Here is a 6,639-nt window from a genome sequence, read left to right on the forward strand (position 1 = left end):
TAAAAGGAGATCATTAGAGCGGGCCTTAATGCAGTATGGTTGGTGTCCTCATAAAAAGGAGAAATTTGGACACGAAGACAGTTGTATGCAGAGGGAAGGCAATGTGAAGAGACACAGGGAGAAGGCAGCCATCTGTAAGCCAAGGAAAGAGGGCTGGAACAGATCCGTCCCTCACAGCCCTCAGAAGGAAGCAACCCTGCTGGCACCTTGATCTCGGACTTCTAGCCTCCAGAACCGGGAGACATGCATCCTTGTTGTCTAAGCCAGTCAGCCAGTCGGCGATACTTTACTCTGGCGGTCCTAGCAAACATACAGCGTGAACTTGTCACCAGCATATCCCACGTCTCAGGCTCCACTCTCAGCAAAGACAGTCCCATACATGGGAGGATGTGGGCAAAAGCACTGGGAGTCCAACCAACCAGAAAAATGCCTGTGACCCAGAGGAATCTCGAGCTTTCTTTAAATAGTGAGTTTGGGTCTGCAAGATTCCTTGATCCTCTTGAGTGTGGTATCCACAAGCAATACCTGTAGGCCTTTGTTTACAACGTAAGCAATGGACAATAATACGGGGAGTACAGGCCATACCCAACAGATACAATAAAACATTCTGTTAAGTAACTACTTAAAATAAATGGTTAACAAACATGCAAGAATATGGTCTATCGCACTAGTAATCAGATTTGTGACAGAACTACCCTTGGTAAACAGAAAATGCTAGTCCCCGTCAGAGAAAAGGAATATGCGATCCTAAGTGAATGAAAGCCCTATTCACCCACCACACCCACGCACGCCATTTGTCCTCCTGTTGGCACAACTAAGGTTGAATGAACCTGGAATTACCTTCTTAGAATACACAGTGACATGTAACCTTTAAAAACAAAAAAAAAAACAAAAAAACCTTCTATTAGGTATATATTCATTTCAGGCAACAGATTCTGAGAGGAGAAGGTTTTTAACCTAAGAAAATCTTAAGCAGCGAAAAGATAAGCTAATATTAATTCCTGTATAGCCTAAGCAAGTTCAGCCAAAGGACATTGTTTGGTTTTTTGTTTCCAACACGACTGCCCTCAGGCCGGCAAGGTTATCCTTTCTCTTCTCACCCCAAGTCTTCCTCTTTCCTGGAAAATTTCCAGGCAGAACCCCGGTTCCAAGTCATAACAACTCAATCTGCTACCGCTGGAACTCCCAGGGAGTGACTCATTCCTTTGGATTTGCCTCAGCCAGTCTTTGCTCCTCTGCCCACCCAGCCCTCAGCCCTCGGTACTGGCCAGAGTCCACAATGGGTTTTTCTTCCAGTCTCTCTTGACTTCTGTCTTTTTCCTTTTTTTAAAAAAAAGTTATAATTATAAAAATGACATACAAAGGGGAAAAAATAAACGTACCACGTTAAAAATGGAAGTCCCTCACCCCAAGGGTTGCCAGTGTCAACAGTGTGCATATCTTTCAAGATACATAGATTTCCGCCCTTCTTCCCCCTTTGTACGGCACACACTGTACTCATTGTTCTGACTCGCTCTTATCACTCACAATATATCATGAACACTCTTTCATGTCAACACAGAGCTCCCTCATTTTTTAACAGTTATTTATTATTCCATAGTGTACATGTAACCAATTTATTTAACCATTCCTCTATTCATAAATGGCGAGGTGTGGTCTAATTTTTTTTTTGCTCTTACAAATAATTCTACAATAGACATACATGTAAATATATTTTTGCACACTTAGTATTTTTCTAAGATAGATTACTTCTAGTGGAAATGCATGGTCAAAGCATACATGCACTTTTAATATTCATAGACACTGCAAATTGCTTTCCAGAAATGTTTATCAATCCATACTCCAGTCAGTTGAGTATGAAAGTTATTTTTTATACATGCTCACAAACAGTTGATATTAAAATACTTTTTTGGCCAGTCTGATAAGTAAAAAGTACTGTCTTGTTTTTATTTACACTTTGATCATTGATGAGGATGAATATGTTTTCACATACTTATTAACACATATCCCTTCTTTTGAGAATTATCTCTTCATTTCCGGTGTCCATTTTCTTATTTTGCTCCTTCTCTTTTGTGTATTTATTTATAGAAGCTATTTGTTGGGGCCAGCCCTGTGGCTGAGTGGTTAAGTTCGAGCACTTGCTGTGGTGGCCCAGGCTATCGCAGGTTCGAATCCTGGTCACGGACATGGCACTGCTCATCAGGCCATGCTGAGGTGGCATCCCATATGCCACAACTAGAAGGACCCACAACTAAGAATATACAACTATGTGCCGGGGGGCTTTGGGGAGAAAAATGAAAAAAATTTTAAAAATCTTAAAAAAAAAAAGAAGCCATTAGTTATTTTGCATATTAATTCTTTCCTGTTGTGTACATATGTTGCATATATTTCCTCCAATTAGGTAGTATTATTTATGGTACCCTTCACTGTATAGAAATGTTTTATTTTCTTTTCTGGAGTCAAATCTGTTTAATCTTTTCTGTTATAGTTTCTGGAGCTTTTGTCATGATATTTCTAACTAGTATTATAAAGATAATCAATATTGTAAAGGAGTGTCCTATGTTTTCTTTTAGTCTTTTACAGTTTTCTTTGTTTAAATTATTAATCCATCTGGAATTTTTTCTGGAATATGGGATAAGATAGTGCATTAGTTATGCTTAATTCAGCAAAGGTTTTTTTACTCAGATAACATTTCAATGCGGATGTTCATCAAGGTGACACCATAGAGTGACTCAGAGACGAAGGCTCGTTCCATCCTGTGTTTCTACCCTCCTCTAGGTAGAGTCAGCAAATTACTGCCCACAGGACACACCGACCCGCGGCCTGTTTGTTTTTGTAAATAACATGGAACACAACCATGTTCCTTTGTCCACATCGTGTCTATGGCTGCTTTCCTGTAAAATAGATGAATAGTTGGGATAGAGACCTTATGACTCACGAAGCCTAAAATATTTACTGTATGGCCCTTTACAGAAAAAGCTTGCTGACTACTGCTCTAGAGTCTCAAGAGTCTTTAGTTGCAACGTGGCAGATGGAGAAGAGAGATCATGCAGGAGATTCCCATGGGTGGGGACTGGAAGAGGAGTACAAAGCTTCCGTCTACATTCCACCGTCACATGGCCCCACCTAACTGCAGAGGAGGCTGGGAAAGGTGAACTCGTTGTGCGCCCAGGAGGAAGGAGAAGCAGGCTTGTGGGATTATCCACCATTCTCTGCCACAGTGTGCCCTGCAATTATTTGTTTCATTCTTCCCCCCTATTTTTAATCAGAATAGCTAGATTTACTGCAGAAACAACCAACCTCTAAATCTCAGTGGCTTAGAACAACGAGGTTTATTCATCACTTCTACTACATATCCAGTAAGGGCCGGCAGGTGTGGTGTTGCTCACTGTCGCCATTCACTTTAGTCCAACGAAGCAGCCACAACAGGCACCCTGCTGGTTGCAGTACTAGAGAGAAAAGAGAATGTGGTGATGCTTACACCAGCTCTTCACTTCTCCCCGGAGCTGATACTCATCGCTTGCATCCCCCTTTCATTGGCTGAAGCAAGTCGCAGGGCTACACTGTACTTCAGTCGGGTGGGGAAGCACAATCCTACCACGTGCTTTGAAGGAAGCAGAGCTGGAATATTTGTGAACAGTCATAATGAATGCCACACTCACACACACAGAACACCCTCATCTCCTCCCTAAGGGAGATCACCCAGATTCTACCCGGTCACTGCATCTAGTCAAAGTCAAGGATCTCTAGGTGAGTGACAGACTCTCTGGCAGGTCTGAAAAGTGGTCTGGAGCCTAGCACCTAAAATCACTCTCTGTCTCATCACTTGTTAAGATGCCAAAATTCGAATAGAGACAACTGACCCTGGCCTAAAACAGGCTTCTGAGATCTGAGCTACTTCCAGGAATGTGAACGGTGCTCTGAATGACCAGGCCTAGAGAATCAAGACAATCCAGCGGTGGAAAATAGGGACTACGGCACTGTGCTGAAGTCAGTCCTGCAAGGAAAGAGTCAGCCTCATGGAAGGATATGGCGTTGTGCCCCCCGCTTACAATCAGGCCCCCTGGACAAAGAGTGTGGATGACGATATGGAGGGAAGCGGCAAACACAGATTACGAGTACTTATATGGAAATATTAGAACATATACACTAACATACTTTGTTCATCCCTCAGAGAATGTTCACTCTTATGATTCTTGTTTGTTGCTTAAGAAAAGACCTTCACTTTTCCACTTAGCTTAGAACATTGTAAAATGAGATTCATGGGTGATAAACATAGAGAATCATTTAGAAGAATAGAGTCATACTAGCTGTAGACAGATGACCTCCTAATCAAAATTTCAAATAATATAATCTTTCAAAATAAATTCTCAATATCTGGCGCTTAACACCAATACATATTTTTTTTAATATCCTATTTCTTTGGATTTTTATATCTCCATATAATTATGGGAATGTAATTCATATGTTTTAAAAATCATTTATGCTTAACTCATCAAAATACTTAGTTATTTGATGTGCAAGAAGTTTTTACATGCTTTTCAATAAGCATGTTAAACCCTCTCGCCCAGAAACACAAGTTTTCATTTCTTCCAGAGTAAATTAATTTGAACAGAAAAGGTTTGTTTGTTCTGAAACTGTCTGTAAAGCTTTTAAAAGCATGATTTCTTTTGCTAGATCCCTTAGCTTACTCTTCAAAGCTATAATTATTTTCTTTAGTTACTTTATAATCGTCTCTTCATGGACTAGGCCTCCAGTCCCGGTAGAGACTAGTTTTAGTCTAGTTTGTGGGATAGTGGCTACCACTACACTCCTATTCTATGTTTTTTTTCCTCATCAGTTCAATGCTGTAACATTTTTGCTCTCAATACACATACCAGTTATTCTTATGGCTACTACCTGCTTACTGGGAAATAACCCTCGAATGTAAAAGGCCATGTATGGGCTTCTGAAAAACCCTTTCTGCCCTCTGGTCATAGTCAGTACTCAAAAGGATTTTTCTTTCGGACTTTACTAAACAAGTTGGATTTGGAGACCTGGGAAGATTATGAAGTGGTAGAAGAAAGGAATGAAGACTGAGTTCAATATTATTTCCAGCGTCCTTACCAAAAAAACCCAATAATTTCTAATTCATCTTAAAATTCTAATTAAGAGGAGAAACCCCTCAAAACTTAAGCGAATTATTTTGCCAGAGGACCTAAAAAGTGCATCAAATTCCAAGTCAAACTGTTACAAGTTACTTTTTCATCTAAATTTAATAAGTAATATGATGTTTATAGTTGATATTTACCCATACTAGGGCTTCTAGAAACAAGTTTTCCTGTGGCTGGCATAAGCGGCGCCAGATTTTGTAGAATTCAAACCCTGGCTCTACTATTTATCCTGTCCTGCCTCGGTTTCTTTATCTGCAAAAAAGGTCAAAAATGGTACCTAGTTTTAGGATTGTTTGAAGGATTAAATGAGTTAATACTCATAAAGCACTTAGAAATGTGTGTTAAATAAATTAGATGATTCATACACCCCTCCAGGGTAACAAGACCACCATCACAAGTCACGTAAGAAGATGAGTTCCTTTACTTTCTGCTCTTCTCTTCCTTATTACAGGCTGCGCTTTCTCAACAGGGGCACATTATGTTAGCAGATTTGAACTCTACCGGAAAGGTGCTTGTATTTTATTTCAAATTATGAATTCCTGAACATCGGATGATACACCGTTCTGCTGTACACTCAGCGGCCCCTTACAGTTCCGAGCGTGAGAGGCATAACTAACTCTGGTCTGCATATTTGTAAGGCGCTTTGACATCCAAGGAGCCGCGGAGAAACAGTTCCTGGCACTGAGAAAAAGGCAGGCTAAGTCACCCTTCTAAAAAGATAAACTGAATTGGAGAGCTGCCTGCACTTCACTCTACTGCCTCTGGAAGAGGCGTGTCATCGAAAGTGCTTCCATCATGAATAACGATTGAGAAACTGCCTTCACTCTCCCGACTACTGTACTCCCAGGCAGAAAGCTACGGGCTGGTGCCCGCCGCGTCTATCTGGAACTTGGCTACCACACGTTTTGAGCCGCCCATCCTCCAAGAGCTCGGCGTGAACAGGCAGCGAAACGGAGGGGCCAGGACACCCCGGGTTAGCCGCGTTTCTAAGGTCAGACCCAAGTCCGCCCCGGTTCTTTTTCCGCTCCCCGTTCCTCAGGTCAGTCCGGAATCGGCCGTCTTTGTTTACATTGGGAGCTTGGCTCGGCCCCAGACAGCATCCCCGCCTTCGAACAGCAGCAGCATCCTGCGTTCGTCGACAGCGCTGCGGGGAGCGAAGTTCATTCTCCTGGGCGCGGGAGGATGACTCTCCTGCAACACGTGCGGGCTGTGACAGTCTTCCCATAACAGGGGCAGTTCCAGAGAGGTGGACGTTTGGGGACGGGCGAGGAGGTTGGTGTGGGGCCGGCAAGCAAAGTGCGGAAGCTGCACGGGGATTCTTCTAGAAAGTGGGGTGGGAAAGCAGCTAGGGAGGGCGTGTGGAGGGAAGGGATCTGTGTCAGAACGTGCGTGTGAGCAGATACAAAACCCGAGAGAGGCGTGAGCGGCGCCGAGTGTGCGAGCGGGAGCGCGGGGCGCCGCTCGGCCGGGCGCCGGGTGAGTGACA

The 6,639-nt window shown here is 42.7% G+C and overlaps 1 protein-coding gene across 5 annotated transcripts in view; it reads left to right on the forward strand.

The window, feature by feature from the left end:
• The first annotated feature begins 5,985 nt into the window (after positions 1–5,985).
• The window catches only part of SPATS2L (spermatogenesis associated serine rich 2 like), a 165,567-nt gene continuing 164,913 nt past the window's right edge, over positions 5,986–6,639 (forward strand). Inside the window, exon 1 of one of the 5 annotated variants that reach the window (XM_046658652.1) lies at positions 5,986–6,144. The gene's annotated coding sequence lies outside the window, so the exon portion shown is untranslated. Of the gene's footprint in view, positions 6,145–6,271; positions 6,426–6,567; positions 6,630–6,639 lie in introns of those variants that run through there. The other 4 variants (XM_046658646.1, XM_046658651.1, XM_046658644.1 and 1 more) reach the window with 4 other exon arrangements.

Source organism: Equus quagga, chromosome 4, assembly GCF_021613505.1.
Source record: "Equus quagga isolate Etosha38 chromosome 4, UCLA_HA_Equagga_1.0, whole genome shotgun sequence".
In the NCBI taxonomy this organism is placed as follows: Eukaryota; Metazoa; Chordata; class Mammalia; order Perissodactyla; family Equidae; genus Equus; species Equus quagga.